The sequence below is a fragment of the Chelonia mydas genome, chromosome 11 (assembly GCF_015237465.2).
Source record: "Chelonia mydas isolate rCheMyd1 chromosome 11, rCheMyd1.pri.v2, whole genome shotgun sequence".
Taxonomy (NCBI): domain Eukaryota; kingdom Metazoa; phylum Chordata; order Testudines; family Cheloniidae; genus Chelonia; species Chelonia mydas.
In genome coordinates, this window is record NC_051251.2 from 48,892,293 (window position 1) to 48,908,966 (window position 16,674).

Genomic DNA, 16,674 nt, shown 5'->3' on the forward strand with positions numbered 1-16,674 from the left:
TAAGAACTTCAGCATATGGACAGGGTGGGTGAAAACAAAAAGGATATAGCTTGGTTAAAGGAAGAAGGTTGGATTGTATCACTGAGAAAGAGGAAAGAAAGACCTCAGAAGTTTGGACAAAGCATTTAGATATCTGGACTTTCAGACTGCTGAAGTAACTTTTGAGTTGGCCGATATTTACAGCTTAAGACTTTTTCCTTTCAAAACAATCTTTTTATAGACTTGTCAGAACACCATCACAACACTTGATAGAGAACAGATTTTATAATCAAAACCAGAAAACCTCACACAACAGCAAAAACCAATAAGTTCTCATCATTGCAAATGCCCTTAATCTTTATTATTTACTCAGATGTTCTCTTAACTATACCAAAGCTGTTATCCTGGGGTAATAAATCATTTTTTATGACAGGGACCATATGGTATTTAATTCACTGATGACTCAGTTTTTCAACTGAGCTGTATCACTTTGACAGTAAAATAAATGCTCCACAGTGAAAACGATCCTTCTGAAAATTCATACTATACAATTCTCTGGAGCAACAAGTCTCAGACTTGAAAAAGGCATAGCTGTAGGTTATGTAAGGGAAGGATTGCGACACTTTGGGGTTCAACCCAGACCAGTAAGGTGTGTGCCACCATCTGCTATGCAACTGTGGGTGCCTTAAATGCTATGCTGCTGTGGCTCACAGCCCTGACACTAACTGCCAGCATATGAGCATGCAGGTCACACCCTGCCTTCCACTGTCCAGTTACTTTCCGCAGGGTGACCCCAACACACTCCCAGTTCCAAATTTTCCCCAAACTGTCTGCCCTGTAGCATCCAGTCCTCTCCTGGAACACTCTCTGAAGTTGAGAGCATTGCTTTTTTAGAGACCCAATGCATTGCAGCCTGTTAGCTTAACAGGGGTGAACACCTTTCCCTTCAATCAGTGCACTGAACTGATTTATAGTAAAAAAGAGGTTTATGCAACAAAAGGACATAGGATTAAGTGATACCATGTATAAGATATAGAGACAGAAAGGATGACAAGCAAACAAAAGTAAAAACAAGTTTCTAAGACTAAAACCTGATTTAACAAATTAGACTCTCTTGTTCAAAGAAGTGTTTCTCACCAAGCCTCTTTTCCAGCATGGGTGACCAGACTATCTGGCCAAGACCCTTCACATATCTCAAGTGCTCAGTTTCTTTGTTTTTCAGGTGAAGGATGCCCATGGCTTTCTGTCCATGCTTATGTCTTCCAAAGTTCAATGACCTTGCTTCAGGAGGCAGGTCTATTATTTTCTAATTTGCATTTGGACCCTGTAACTGTACAAAGGTACATATTAAAATGCACAGTTAAAAGGGACAAAATCCAAAATAGAAAATGGTTATTTAAAATGGGGTATAACGTATATAATGATACAGTATATAGCTACTTCAGAGATTAAAAGAATCTGCCTCTACAATAAGCATGTATAGAGGGGACAAGTAAGGTACCCTGTTCCTCACAAAGGTACATACTTCCCCCTCTTCTGAGGGACAGCATGGCTACAAACATGGCAAAGAGTCTACATTTTCACCTTTCTATAAGTTTTTCCATGGAAAGAAAAAAATTTTAGCCCTGGCTATTTTAAAATGATGCTGCATCTATTAGATACTGTGCTTCCATATGGAAAACCAACAGTCTTACCCTTGTGCTACACTCTGACAGAATTGCAGCATCTGGACCTTTAACCATTTCATTTTTACATAGGCCATTTTACAGCATTTGCATGAAAATCTCTGGTTCTGCGAGTGATTTGTTATTCTCATACCAGTTGAGAAGAACTTTGTGAACCCAATGTAATCTTCCAGTTGCATTTCACATGAGGAATAAATCATGGTCAGTTTACTGCACAAGTTGTACTTTGCTTCAAAATTACAACATGAATGACATTCTAACAGGAACAATACTCAGTTTATCCATATGAAACAAACATTTACTATTTCATTTTTCTTAACAAAAGAATGAATGTACCATCTCAATTTTGTTAAGCTGATTTATTGCAAAATTGTGGCATGTTGCAATAGTCCAGCGCAATGTATTAATTAACACAACGGTCTTGTAGTAGCAGGTGGAACACGGTGTTCAGGAGAGCAAGCAAATTCATAGTGCAATATCGGTTGGCAACTTTAATGCAGTTTGTCTCCAATTTAAAAAAAAGAAAGGAGAGAGAATAGAAATGTGGTATAAATAATAGCAGGAAATACTGCTTTTGAATAGGCCTGGGCAGCCTATGCCCTACTTCAGGAGGCAGAGGAGCTTACATAAAGTTATATGTTAGTCACACTCCAGTTCCTGGTGGATGATTACCAGCGCCTCACAAAACCATGATGGAAATTTACTGTGCTTGAAATCTATTAGGCAGTCTCAGCAGATATGCAGAGTACTGAACAGGTTATGTGGACTTAAGGCCCCTGTCTGAGACGGGTTCTCTCAGGAACGGGTCAAGATCAAGGTGGGCTGGTGGGAGAGTGCTCAGAACCTTGCATTGCCCCTGCCTTTTGAGCGAACAATGCCCTATAGACAAGGCTTGGGAATTCTTAAGGCTTGCAGTGCTGCTGACTCTCGATTTTATTTCAAGACTTGCACTGGAGTCAATGCAGGATCAGGCCCTTTCACAGTATTATTGGTGGTGTTTTTATTCAAATAAAAAGCTTAAAACATTTGTTAAAGAATTTCAAGAGGGCAGATTGATTCATCACCACACCATTTACCGTGGAACAAAGAACCTCTCATTTGAAAGAGAATTCAGTTGTCCCCGCTCAACTGGAGTGACTGGAACGCTGTGATACACTAGATCTTTGGATGCCACATGTCAAAGCCAGGGTCTTTGGCATTGAACTCTCGAGCCATAATTCGGACCGAGGCTCGCAAGCAGCCCTTTAATGCGTCTCCCGCGGCTCTTTGCAGCACATGATATTAGAACATTGCGTGGTTTACTTATTAACCGATCCAAGTTATTAACTAATCAGGGTGCTTTCACTGCATTATTAACCAACTGTAGTTGATAAAATACTAATACTTGGTCAGTCATTTTGCTGTGAGAAAAATTCGAGAGCGAGAGAGTAAATGAAACAATGAATTCGCCCTGCTGTGGTTCCTTTGGGTAATGTTGATCGCTACCCTGGCTCCTGAACCATTGAGGTCTGAGTATCACAGCACTAGACGCTTGATCACATTAGGAGTTCCCATGGACACTGAAGTAGTCAGCTCAAGTGGAAGGATTAAATTACTAGTGCCTGTGCTGGCAAAAAAAGAAAAAAGTATCAATTACTGTAAGGAAATGATGAAACCATACAGTAATTCCCAATTTACCTGTATGGAATGGACCTCATTCTATGGGGCTCATCATACCTAGTTCCTTGAGTGCCCCCTTTAGCCCATATTTCTCTAGTAGAAGGTATTTAGATATTGCCTGCAGCTCCTACAAGCCAGAGTTCAGTTCCACAATCTGTTGGCTCAGTTGGGGCTGCTCCATACTCTCATTCAGATGCTGTGATTGACTCACACCAGCTTCCAGGCTCTTTTCTCTATTAAGCTACACACTCCATTCTACAGTACCTGTTCATATAGGTCCTACATCTGCCCTTTAAGAGAGGAAAGTAGCTCTGTCAGATCAGGCTAGTCTGGGGCACCTTGGCTACAACTATCTATGGTATTTCCCCCTGTAAAACCCTTGGAGAACTGTTGCCTCTGTGCGCCTAAGTACGTTTCTTTCAAGCCACTCTGCATCATCACTGCATGCAGCACAGTGTCTGTTGTTTTTGTTCACCTCTCACTATCACCTATTTCAAAAGTGGCTGCAAATTCTATTGTCCAATAAACACTAGAACTACTTTGCAGTTTTATGTTGTTCACCTGTCTTAAATTTTTGGTGATTGCTTTCAATATTGGTCTCCACAATGAATGTAACCAAACTAAAAAAAGGTATTCTGAGCTGAAACCCAATCCTGGACTTTTAAACAACCTGAGCACAGTTGATGCCACTATTGAGAAAGTTAACCCATTCTTCCCTAGTTCTTATTTATTCCATTATTCTGAATGAGGTCTTGTCTTTTGGTATTCACAGTAGTCTCACTCCTTTCTATGGCTCTGTGTGTGTGTTGAATTCTCATTACTTCCCCAATTTTAATCTCATCTGTTCACATTTCTTCTTGTGTGGTTTTTCAGGGGAAAAGGGGGCAGGGGCGATTACTTTCAAGTTGACAGTGTCCCCAGCTCTACCTTAAACAGAACTAATCAGTTTGGTTATCTCAGAGACTTACTGTAATCCAACAAACAGACCTTACACTAAAGCAAAGGTGGGAGAAGTTGTACTTTTATAGACAAAGCCAAAGGTTAGAAGCAGTCAAGTAATTTCTCAGATCCTCATGAACACAGCATAAGCTCAGAGACTTGTGTAGGTATTTATTATGTTAGCACCAACTATCATTTTCAGATCTATTCCAACTTTTAATATGTTTACCTGTATTATGACAAAATATACACATCAATATACACACATCATTAAATATATACATACACACTGTATATATTATATTACACAAAAAGCTAAGTCAAAATAACTAAGTTTGCAAAATCAGCACTCAAAAGGTAGGAAATGCAGACACAACCTTAATTCAGCCCCCTTGTGCATGTGCATTATGGTAGTCTTTAATTAGATGATCACAAACTACTTTTGCACAAGTCAGACCTGTTCTAGGGATGAACAGGGTTGTGTAGTAAAATTGACGAACGCTTTTGACTTTAGTTTCTCTACCTCAGTTTCCCATTTGTAAAAAAAGGGATACCACCCTCCTCATAGGGGTGCTGTGAAAATAAAAATTAATATCTGTGGAGCACTCAAGCAGTAGTGGTAAGCACCACAAGAATAGTCCACAAGAAAATTCATTCTGCCTTCAGAGCAGGGTTTGAATAATGTGCGGTAAATAAGGCCCACACACTGAGCAACAAGAAAACAAAATTCTGCGTAGTTGCTCATTAAGTGAGCACCTTCCAGTCTGTGCACTGAATGAGATGAGACACTATGGAAAAACAATATGTGATCATGTAACTAATGACTTGTATCACAATACATACACACAAGGAATCCAATTAAGGTTGCACAAGCAACCTTAATTCTGGAATTTCTGAACTGCTGAGTGATTGACTTTGCAACCTAAATAACGGTCTCTCAGCTTAGTTTTTTGTATATTATTTCCTGAGCTTTTTAAAAAAAAAGCTGAAAAAACAAATTCTGTTATGTGGCATCATGTTGACACCCAAATGGTCATCAGCAGGGCTGGAACCTTTACAGCCACTGCCACAACAAATGAGTAACTGATAGCAGTAGTAGGTTGCCATCCTCTATACAGACTAGCAACCAGCAGTAGAGGGGATGAAAAAAAGAAATCAAATTTTGCCAGTAAGTTTCACAGTTATTTGTTAACTAGATCCCTTCAGTCCCATTTTCTCCAACCCATACCTGTCCCAGTCTCCCTTCTTCCACACCACTGGTTCCTCATCCCAGGCCCCATTTCTCAGGTTTCACATCCCAGTTTCCTAGTCTAGTAAAATCCTAGTCTCACCTCTCCATACTCCCCATTCCAGTCTCTCTTCCCCATTCCCCCACTCCCTACCACACACTCTCAGTCTTCTTGCCAACCATTCACAGGGCAGGCCCAACCTTGGCTCTTTCTCCCCAACAGAGCTGGGCAAAACTCAGGGATTTCCAGTTCGGGAGAAATTCCAGCATTTCAGAATCTGGCTTCATTCCAATTTGGTAACTGGAAATTCTGGAAACAAATTGCTTGACAGGGCTGCCCCAGAGCCACAAACCCTAGAAGCCTGGTGTCCCCAGTCCCAAGGTTGTCCACATATCGGGCATGGCTGCTGGGAACCTTGCTGAGCTAGCAGGAAGTTAGGTTTACCACAGAATCCTGGCAGGCAGAGTTCAGAGAAAGTTTGTCAAATTTTTGCAAGAAAAATTTCAGCTTTAACAAAGCATCATTTTCTGATGAAATAACTAGCTCTAGTCCCCAGTCTCCTTACCAAGCCAGACCTAGGCCTCCCCATCTGAGCCCCTCACTCTCTCTGGCCCCCACCAGCCTCTTCCTCTTTCTCTTACCCCTAGTCTCCATCCACAGTGGTTCCTTGTCTCATTCTCCCTGCGGGAACCCTTCATCCAAGCCGATGAATTTCAAGAACCTGCTCCAAAGCATGAGATGGCTAGAATTTATCAAGAAGTCACTAGAAATGTTTTAACATGAGCCAAACAATGTATTTTCTTCTTGGAAATGACTACTGATGTTTTCCAAAATAATTCAGCCAAAGACAGATACCCAGCATAGGAAATTGCAGGCCAAATGGTTAAAGTGTGGCAAAGTTACCAAGCAACTGAAAGTAGGTTTTACAATTAAAGTGTTGGGCAACCTTAATAGGTGGTGCTACCAGCCCTAAATCACCTTTCATCCAATCATTTCAAAGCACTTGACTAACCACAGGTATTCTTGTGAGGCTTAACATTATAAAGTGTTATTAGATCCATATTACAGATATATACAAAGCTGAGGCAAAGAGCTCTTTATGGTCAACTGCTAAACAACCAGTGGGGCCCCTGGATGATCGAGATACAAAAGGAGCACTTAAAGACGATAAAGTCATCGCGGAGAAACTAAATGAATTCTTTGCTTCAGTCTTCACGGCTGAGGATGTTAGGGAGATTCCCAAACCTGAGCCGTCTTTTGTAGGTGACAAATCTGAGGAATTGTCACAGATTGAAGTGTCACTAGAGGAGGTTTTGGAATTAATTGTGAAACTTAACAGTAACAAGTCACCGAGACCAGAAGGCATTCACCCAAGAGTTCTGAAGGAACTCAAATGTGAAATTGCGGAACTATTAACTATAGTTTGTAACCTGTCATTTAAATCAGCTACTGTACCCAATGACTGGAAGATAGCTAATCTAACGCCAGTATTTAAGAAGGGGTCTAGAGGTGATCCTGGCAATTACAGACTGGTAAGTCTAACGTCAGTACCGGACAATTTAGTTGAAACAGTAGTAAAGAATAAAATCGTCAGACACAAAGAAGAACATAAATTGTTGCGCAAAAGTCAACATGATTTCTGTAAAGGGAGAGCATGTCTTACTAATCTACTAGAGTTCTTTGAGGGGGTCAACAAACATGTGGACAAGGGGGATCCAGTGGACATAGTGTACTTAGATTTCCAGAAAGCCTTTGACAAGGTCCCTCACCAAAGGCTTTTATGTAAATTACGTTGTCATGGGATAAGAGGGAAGATCCGTTCATGAATTGAGAACTGGTTAAAAGACAGGGAACAAAGCGTAGGAATAAATGGTAAATTTTCAGAATGGAGAGGGGTAACTAGTGATGTTCCCCAAGGGTCAGTCCTAGGACCAATCCTATTTGACCTATTCATAAATGATCTGGAGAAAGGGGTAAACAGTGAGGTGGCAAAGTTTGCAGATGACACTAAACTGCTCAAGATAGTTAAGACCAAAAGTAGACTGTGAAGAACTTTAAAAAACTCACAAAACTAAGTGATTGGGCAACAAAATGGCAAATGAAATTTAATGTGGATAAACGTAAAGTAATGCACATTGGAAAAAATAACCCCAACTATACATACAATATGATGGGGACTAATTTAGCTACAACTAATCAGGAAAGAGATCTTGGAGTCATCGTGGATAGTTCTCTGAAGACGTCCACGCAGTGTGCAGCGGCAGTCAAAAAAGCAAACAGGGTGTTAGGAATCATTAAAAAAGGGATAGAGAATAAAACGGAGAATATCTTATTGCCCTTATATAAATCCATGGTATGCCCACATCTTGAATACTGTGTACAGATGTGGTCCCCTCATCTCAAAAAAGATATACTGGCATTAGAAAAGGTTCAGAAAAGAGCAACTAAAATTATTAGGGGTTTGGAACGGGTCCCATATGAGGAGAGATTAAAGAGGCCAGGACTTTTCAGCTTGGAAAAGAGGAGACTAAGGGGGGATATGATAGAAATATATAAAATCATGAGTGGTGTGGGAAAAGTGAATAAGGAAAAGTCATTTACTTGTTCCCATAATATAAGAACTAGGGGCCAACAAATGAAATTAATGGGTAGCAGGTTTAAACCAAATAAAAGGAAGTTCTTCTTCACTCAGCACACAGTCAACCTGTGGAACTCCTTGCCTGAGGAGGTTATGAGGTCTAGGACTTTAACAGAGTTTAAAAGAGAACTGGATAAATTCATGGAGGTTAAATCCATTAATGGCTATTAGCCAGGATGGGTAAGGAATGGTGTCCCAACCTTCTGTTTGTCAGAGGCTGGAGATGGATGCTAGGTTCACTCCCTCTGGGGCACCTGGCATTGGCCACTGTCAGTAGTCAGGATACTGCGCTGGATGGACCTTTGGTCTGACCCAGTGTGGCTGTTCTTATTTTCACTTCCAACCTCCCGTCTTCCACTCTCACACACAGATTTCATTCAGAGCTAGGCGTTTAGGTTTCATAAACATGAGATGCTAGTTGTGTGTGTATATATAAACATTATATAAACAGACAGCGCCTCAAAGCTATAACCTGCCCTCTGAACGATAGAGGAAGGGGATTTGTAATCCCTGATAACATGGTACAATTTCCATTAAAGCATTACCACAATCTGATTTCACAACTGCCGCCATACTAATATCTTTGGTACCACTGCCTAAGTAATTATAATGCAGCTCACAGGACTAGTTTGATAAAGGTTTAAATGGAAAACAAAGTTCAGTCAGTGTCTGCTTCCAGACCCTCTTCCCTCTATACTTTCAGACCTTCACTGCTATACTCTCTTCCATCATCCATAGACTCTTCCCTATTCAGAAATCTTTTTCTGTGGCACTAGGCTCATCTATCTCAGTTGTCGGGCCACTTCTTCTTCAATACCTTCTCTTTGATACTACCTAGCCTGCCTTCTGATTTCTTCTCCCCCCCCCCCCATCCCCCGCTCCACTTGGATAAGCTCCCTCACTATTTAAATAGAAAAAATGTAAATGCTGTATTTAATACAAATACTCATACACACCTAAGAAATATGCTTCATTGAAGATTCCTTCCATCACATGAATTTAGGAAAAGAGGAGGCCAATTGGAAGCCACCATTTAATTGAAAAGTTGTGTAGAAAATACCCAGCTTGAAATGCTTCTGTAGATATTCCAGTGAACATTGAGCTGCATGAGATGAGACAGTCCTCTAAATATAGAATAGAAGTTATGCACCATAAAAATTTGTAATCTCAAATTTAATTAATTAAAGTATGCTTCTTGCCTTGGATAATCATCATCTGTGCTATTCCAACTATGTGGTATATATCTGATCATTGTTTACATTCAAGGATACAAAAAAATTCTGATACTGAAAAAAAATCCGGTCCTAGGTCTCTCAAAGTTAGTGAGATCTTTTGACCTTAGTTTGTTAGTATGAGTACATTGCAAGTCACTTTCTGATGATCTCTTAACTGTGAGATAATGTTAACATGAAATAGGGTGGGTTTTTTTATTAATTCAATCTGGTTGTTTATCATCAGCCGTTGAAAATATAAGAAATACGGTCTATTTAACCTGCCACTTTTTAAAATCCTTTTTTAAGTCCACTCTGATATAAAACTATGTGTGGAGCAAAGTTATATGGAGTGCAGTCCTACATCAGGGAAAATTCCATATTCCAGGTCCATATTTTAGTTACTACAAGTAGCAAAAAAGACCATTCACTCAAAGTCCTTTAAAGTAATTCACTGGAAGTCTTAGCATTAATGCACCATGAGAAATACCGTAGCAACAACTAGAAGAAAACTTGGTTATATATCCATTTAATGATAGTAAGGCATGAATACTCATTGTAGAGCAAGAAATGAAATGTTACAGATGAGACAAACTACTATGAATCTTTGGTTTCAGAGTAACAGCCATGTTAGTCTGTATTCGCAAAAAGAAAAGGAGTACTTGTGGCACCTTTGGTTAGTCTCTAAGGTGCCACAAGTACTCCTTTTCTTCTTACTATGAATCTTTCATTATTCCATTAGAAAATATTGTAATCATGAGAGAAATTCTCGCCGCAATGAAGTCAATGGCAAAATTCCTGTTGACTTCGGTGGGGCCAGGATTTTGCCCCATATTCTTATTTCCATGCTCAGATACCATGCCAAGGTCTTAAGTGCCTTAGATCTTCTAGTGTGAAAAATAAGGGTATGTAACACATTTTCAGAAAGTCATGGTAACAGTGGCAACTGGGCGTTATAACAGTCTATCCAGCTTTTAAAGTTTAATATTGATCAAGGTGGGCGGGGGGAGGGGGAGAGGAAAGGAGGTCTCTCAAGTAATAAAAGCTGCAAACAAGTATTTCCTAGGTAACACCGAGTTTCCACAAACCGTTCCTTCAGATTGATTGCACTTTTGTGGGGAGCATGCAACTTGCTGTAGCTTCTACGACTACTGTGGCCGCAGTTTTATGGAGAGGAAAAGTATCCTATGTAACTGCTCCAATCCCTACTGCATCCCCAATACAGTCATGCACTACAGGGGAACTTATGGGAACAGTATGCAATGCACACTGTTACATGGCTGCTGCAGTTAAACATCTTAACTCCTACAAGCAAATGGGAAGAGAGTGTGTAGATGGGTTACACGTATCACAAGTAAATTTGGACACTCCTAGTTAAACCAACAGCATTGGACCGAACAATACATAATAGGCAGGGTGCAAGATTTCCCCTCAGATAGGACTGAGTCCACAGTTTTGTCATTACACACCAGAGGCCAAATTTTTGTGCTAATTTATATCCTAGATAAGAGCCTAGATCATTGTGGGGAGCCCCCAGCCCTCCACAGCTGCCCTTGACTTTTCCCACTCATCCCTTTCAAGCACTCAGCAGTTCTTCAGGGTAAGTGCTTTGGAGGGACCAGATGTTGCTAAGTAGTTCAGTGGATAACACATAGTGAGCTGTTATCTTTTCCCCTTCATGAACCCTGCTACCCACTCCTAAGGCATCTGGGCCCTATGCTGGAAAGTGTTCCTTGATTTCTCAGCAGACAGCACACAGTAACTGTTAGTGCAGGGGGAATTGTCTGGGAAAAGAATAGAGGATGAAGTTCCCCAGAACTAAGGCAGGTGAGGTGGAACAGGGAGGATAAGAGGCTCTAAAGCTTTGCTAAGGAAGTCCTCCCCTCCAGCTCTTTTCCCAAGCAAGAGCACAAAGAGCATGAAGGCATAACTCATATCACTTCAGTGGGGGCTTTGGCTGAGTAAGGACTTAAGGGCTGGGCCAAGACATGGATTATCTTCAACATACTTTGCCTTCTGGCATATCTGTCTCATTGACATAACGATACTTTGTACTAAAGTTTGCTTTCTGCACCCACTTCACCTGAATTCAGTCTGTGGCCTGTACATGTCCTCCATTTTGTACTATTATTACCTGCTGCCTCAGTAACAGCACCACTGGAGTGATGCTTGTCCGAGGAGAACAAATATGGCCTTCTGGAGGCTTTCTGATTTACATGCATATAATTGGGGTGTGGGGGGCGGGGAAGAGAGAATAGGATTTTCAAATCAGACACACTGTATGTGAGGGGAAGGGGAGATTTCTTTCTGAATGCCCAAAAGGCAGAGAAATTGATGTTAAAAAAAGAAGAGACTCTTGCTATATCTGCTCAGTATACATTTTCTAACATTCCCATCTTAGAGTTAAATACACACTTTGGAAAGACAGAGGGCCAGATCCTCAGCTGGGTAAGTCAGTTTAGCTCCATTAAATTGATAGAACTTTGACAGTATACAGAAGCTAAGGATCTGGCCCAGAGAGATGGCTCATTATAGGCTGTTCTGGAATCTCTCCCCTTGAATCATTATTTTCTGTACTCCAGTTTTATTTATTTATTTTTGCAATACTCTGTACTGGGTATCTCCATTATAAAAATATCAGCTAGACTGTGAAACTAGCTCCTTTGTGGGAAGAGCTGAAGAAAAAAGCATCCTGTTCTATTTTAAGTGATACATTTCCACAAAAAATGAAGACAAAAAGGATGCCAGCTTCAGCTGTTCCCCAAAAAAGGATCAATACTTCCAGACAGGCAGGGCAGATGATTGCCTAGAGCAGCAAAACTCTAAGGCAGCAAATGGTAAGTGACTGTTTATGGTTTAACTGTGGGCTGTGAAGGTCAAACATCTTCCAGTTTGCCTAAGTCAGGAAAAGCCCTAGAGCTGCCCAAGCTAATGAGAATTTTTGTAGAACTATAGCAAGTCCCTGTGACAGCTCATTTTAAAAAGTCTCAGTAGAAACGCTGTGAAAAAGGGGCATTGCATCCAAAAAAGGCAGGGGGAAAAAATCTTGCAGATCTTCAATTCATTTGAGCATAATTAAAGTAAAATATTTCTCTGTGTGTGTGGTTCTGGTCTCTAAGCACTTACTACACAGGTGAAATCCTGGAGTCAACAGGAGTTCTGCCAAGGGGATTTCAAAGTGGTGAAGGTTTCTCCCCAATGTTTAAGGGACCAACTCCAGCTCACCTTTCTTAAATGAGTACTGTAGTTCTGTTGAAATCAGTGGGACTGTTGACAACAGTAAGACTAAGAGGATTTGGCTGCATATAGCATTTATGCTCAGAGATACTAGACTGACCAATGGGCCACTTCTGAAAAAGAATCTGAATGTATAATGCCAACCTGTGTCTTAACTTCAGATATTCATGAAGTGCATGGCCATTCTGCTCTCAGTTACATTGAGTAAACATGTACTGCTTTCCTTTTTGGAATTCTTATAAAACACGTGTACAAAAATTCCCTACAACTGTTGTTTACTCTCCAGATATAGGCTTTGTGATTTTGCACATCTCAAGCTTGGAGCTTTGTGAATCCCAATTATAAGAAATCTGTGAAATTCTGCCACATTGCTCAGAGTCGCATGGCCATAGACACATACTGCTCCTTAAATTCAAGTAACGGTTCACATGTCCCCTTTTATCCCTCTGTGTATCTAGATACTTCTATGGCTCCTACCATAATAGTATTTGAGCACTAGTACTAATAAAGTTGATACTCACAGCCCCATTGTGACTTAAAGTTTTATCATATTCTTTTACAAGAGGGGATGAGACAGAGAGAGAGGAAGTGACTTGTCCATGGTCACACAGGAAGTCTGTTGCCACAACACTAAGATGAGCAAAAATGTATGCAATTTATGTTAATTTTAATAAAATAAAGACAGCGGTCAGATACTTCTGGGATCAAGCAATAGGCTCAACTTAAATACTAAAATAGATTTACCTTGAATTATGCCAATAGTTACAAAACTTCGCGTTAAGAAAATCCTCCGATATGTAACCACCAAAATTTTAACTAAAGACAAAACTAATGGCAAAATGAATAACCCCTTGCTCAGCTACACACAACACATTCGATAAATGGCTGACTTGGCTTATATCAAGCTATCTGGTTAGCTTCCCTACAGAATTCTGATTGACAAACCAACCCTAAAGATACCAGTTTTATTTATGGTAACTCTCCATTTCATATGTGAACGTATAAGATAGCTATACCATGCCTTGCCCTCCTGTCTAGATATTGACTGAAGTCAATGTTTGTGTTATCCATTCTAGAACAGTGTGGGACTGTCCCCCTCTAGTGGCAATAACTGGAGCAATAAAAGCTTGGTTTTTAGCACTGCAGGCTCTGGGTTATGACTGTGCTGACAGCCCAAAGGGGGTTGCTTATAACTTGGATAACTGTTAATATTTATTTTGACTTCTCAGAAACCATATGTACTTTTGAAAGTCCTGTTTTAATACTTAGCAATTATACAGTGCTTCACATCTTCTGATCACTATCCAAACTAAATAAGACTCAATACCCTTATGAAGAAGGGACTGTGCATAATTATTCCTCTACCTCATTTTGTTTTGAACAGTTGGAAAAACAGACAGTTTAAATGATTTCTCCATTGCCAGACAGAAAGCACTCAGAAAAAGAATCAATCAGTTCCTGGCTCCCAGTTTCCCATTCAGTTAACTTCAAGTGAAATTCAGCCCTGTACAAAGGGTCAGCACAAGGGTTATGCTCCACTTAGAACCTATTTTGAAGATTTAAGTGGCACAATCTTTGACTGACCCTCACAGCATCTCTCCCTTCTAAGCATCCCTGTAATATTTGTACAATTTCTTTATAAATATTTCATTCTTTACCGTCCTTGCATTAATGCTCTTCTGATGGATTTCCAAGGCTTCAGCAGTGCTATTCACTACAGTGGGATTGATCAGACTAGCTCTCAAATTGGCTGTAGTAACTCTCTGTGAGTATGCTGGGTAATTAGATGAATTAAAAACTACCATATAAGAAAGGCAAAGTTCATCTTTTCTCCTGTTGTCTTCTCTTGAGAAAGAGCCCTTCCTTTCAACCACAAGAAAAATATGTTCCAGCACAATTAAATTTTGAAAAAAATATTATGAGATTGCATCTTTAAGTAGTACTAAACACTACAGGCCAATTAAGACAAAGGGTGTTTTAAGGCATCTAGCAGCTGTATCAATTTGTTTTCATCTACTCTGTTTAAAACATATTCAGATTTCTTACCCAAGCTAGACTTTATTTTGTCGAAGTTCCCTGCTGACATTCTGAGTACAGCTGAATAATTCAGAACACATTAAAGTTTTCTTCAACAAGAACATTGAACGTTTTCTTCTGCACAGATTTGCATTACCTCTGCCTCTAATAGGGCAATTCTCCTTTAACCTAGAGTACACAGGCTTTAGATTATCTAATGTATCATTCAGGCATTTTAATATAGATGTTGATTTTCAGTGCTAAACAATATTGGCTAAAGTTTTTTTTTCAAATCCCATTGGTACAAGTTAATGCCAAGCATTAAAATACTCTTTTTTGATATTGTATATAATACATTTGCTAATGGCTAAAAAAAAAAAAAAAGTATTCAGAAACAAAAATTGCATGACATTAAAAGCTAAGCCTTCCCTGACTCAGAGTTGTTTACTCCTGACCTCCCCTTCTTTTTACTAGACAAAATCTTTCCTTTCTGACATCTCTTTTATCTAGATCTAATCAAACTACTAATAAAACATAACCTGCTCTCCCTAATCAATGCAGTACCTCAGAAATTAAACAGATATTCAGTTTGTTTGAGGAACCTCACATTAAAAATGATTGGTATAATTCTATAGCCTTGAATTAAAAGAAAAAAATTAAGGAAAGCAACCTTCATTCAGATCAAGAAAGTGATGACCCTAACACTGAGAAAATCAAGGTTAGAATTCAGATATTTATGATTCAACATGAATCATTCCTCACTTCTTTTACTCATACTGTAATTGTTTTACAGTCATACTTCACTCTCACCAATATAGGTGCCTGTTAACTACAAGTGACAGAGCTATGTCCCTGTTAAAAATGTAGTTCTTTCACCCCATATCCCCAGGAGTTTTTTTTGTTTGTTTTTGTTGTTATTGTTGTGGCAGTCTGAGATAGAAACAAACACTTATTCTGGATCTATTATATTTGTGTCCTCAGTTTCTTTCCCTTTCATGTTAGATTCTAAACTGGGATTCATAGGAGGATTTCAGTCTGTTGTGGAAAACAAGTCACAACATCTGTTTGGTTCAAACAGCCTGAGGTCCTTTTATTGAATACAAGCATGCAGGGAGAAGGAGACAGAGATGGTCACACACAGGTGCCACCCTGGTCTCTCTCTCTCCTGCCCCTATAATACCAGTCTTATATAGTTTTTTTTACATTCAAGTCAAATGATACATTTCCTTAATTGCTTTGTCACTCAAGCATTGTTAATAAAGCCTTATAAGGAGCCAAAGTAAACAGTTTCATAATTAGCACTGTGCTGACACACTTCATTATTATCAAGTTCTGCGGTTTGCTTGTGGCAGCATTTTGTCTAGGGGCTTTTGCAGGTTGGGGTGGGAGGGGGGGTTGCATATAATGGACAGCTAGGGACTTGAGCTAGGCTAGAGGTTGGCGTAGTTCGTTATCTGGGTCAAAATACCACGGACCAGTATATGCAAATGCTCTTAGCTTAAGCTAAGTCTTACAGGATGCCGGCCTGTAGGCCTCTTGCGTTACCGCTCTCGCCTGTACGGCACGTAGTGCCTAGAACTTGTCACAGCGTGGGATGGGATCAGGTTCAACAGCAAAGTTAACAGCCATTTCCCCCACAAGTCTTTGTTGCAATATCTTAAACAAGGACATCCATAATGTTTCTTTTGTAACGGTGGGCTTTTATAAGTTCCAGACCTATGAGAGATTCAGCAGAGAAAGTCTCTATATTATGGACGGCTCCCCATCCAAGAACTTGTAGATTAGAGAATGAATAAACTCACAGCATTTCCTGACTGCATTCTTCTGCAGTGCATTCAGTGCTTAAACAGAGCCACTGCTTTTAATTTCTCACTTTCCCTTGACCACTCACTCCATCAATTGAATAGAGACTTTGTTTTTAATGAAAATTGAAAGGCACAGGAAGTGCTTTGATCGCCAGTGTTAGAACAGGTACACGAGAGTAGTGCATCACTCCAAATGCATTGTTGAGAATGATAGCATAGTGTCATGTCAATACATCTCTCTCTTCTGTTCTCGTCTCTCAACATCTCTCCCCAAAA

General features: G+C 39.9%; 2 long non-coding RNA genes across 3 annotated transcripts in view; both read right to left on the minus strand.

Annotated features, from left to right (window-relative positions):
• LOC119567427 overlaps positions 1 to 1,248 on the minus strand; it is a 73,436-nt gene extending 72,188 nt beyond the window's left edge. For both annotated transcript variants that reach the window (XR_005227450.2, XR_006284966.1), the window contains exon 1: positions 1,117 to 1,248. This is a non-coding gene — a long non-coding RNA (uncharacterized LOC119567427). The remainder of the gene's footprint in view (positions 1 to 1,116) is intronic.
• The window catches only part of LOC122462428, a 199,872-nt gene that overhangs the window by 152,771 nt on the left and 30,427 nt on the right, over positions 1 to 16,674 (minus strand). The window lies entirely within an intron of this gene.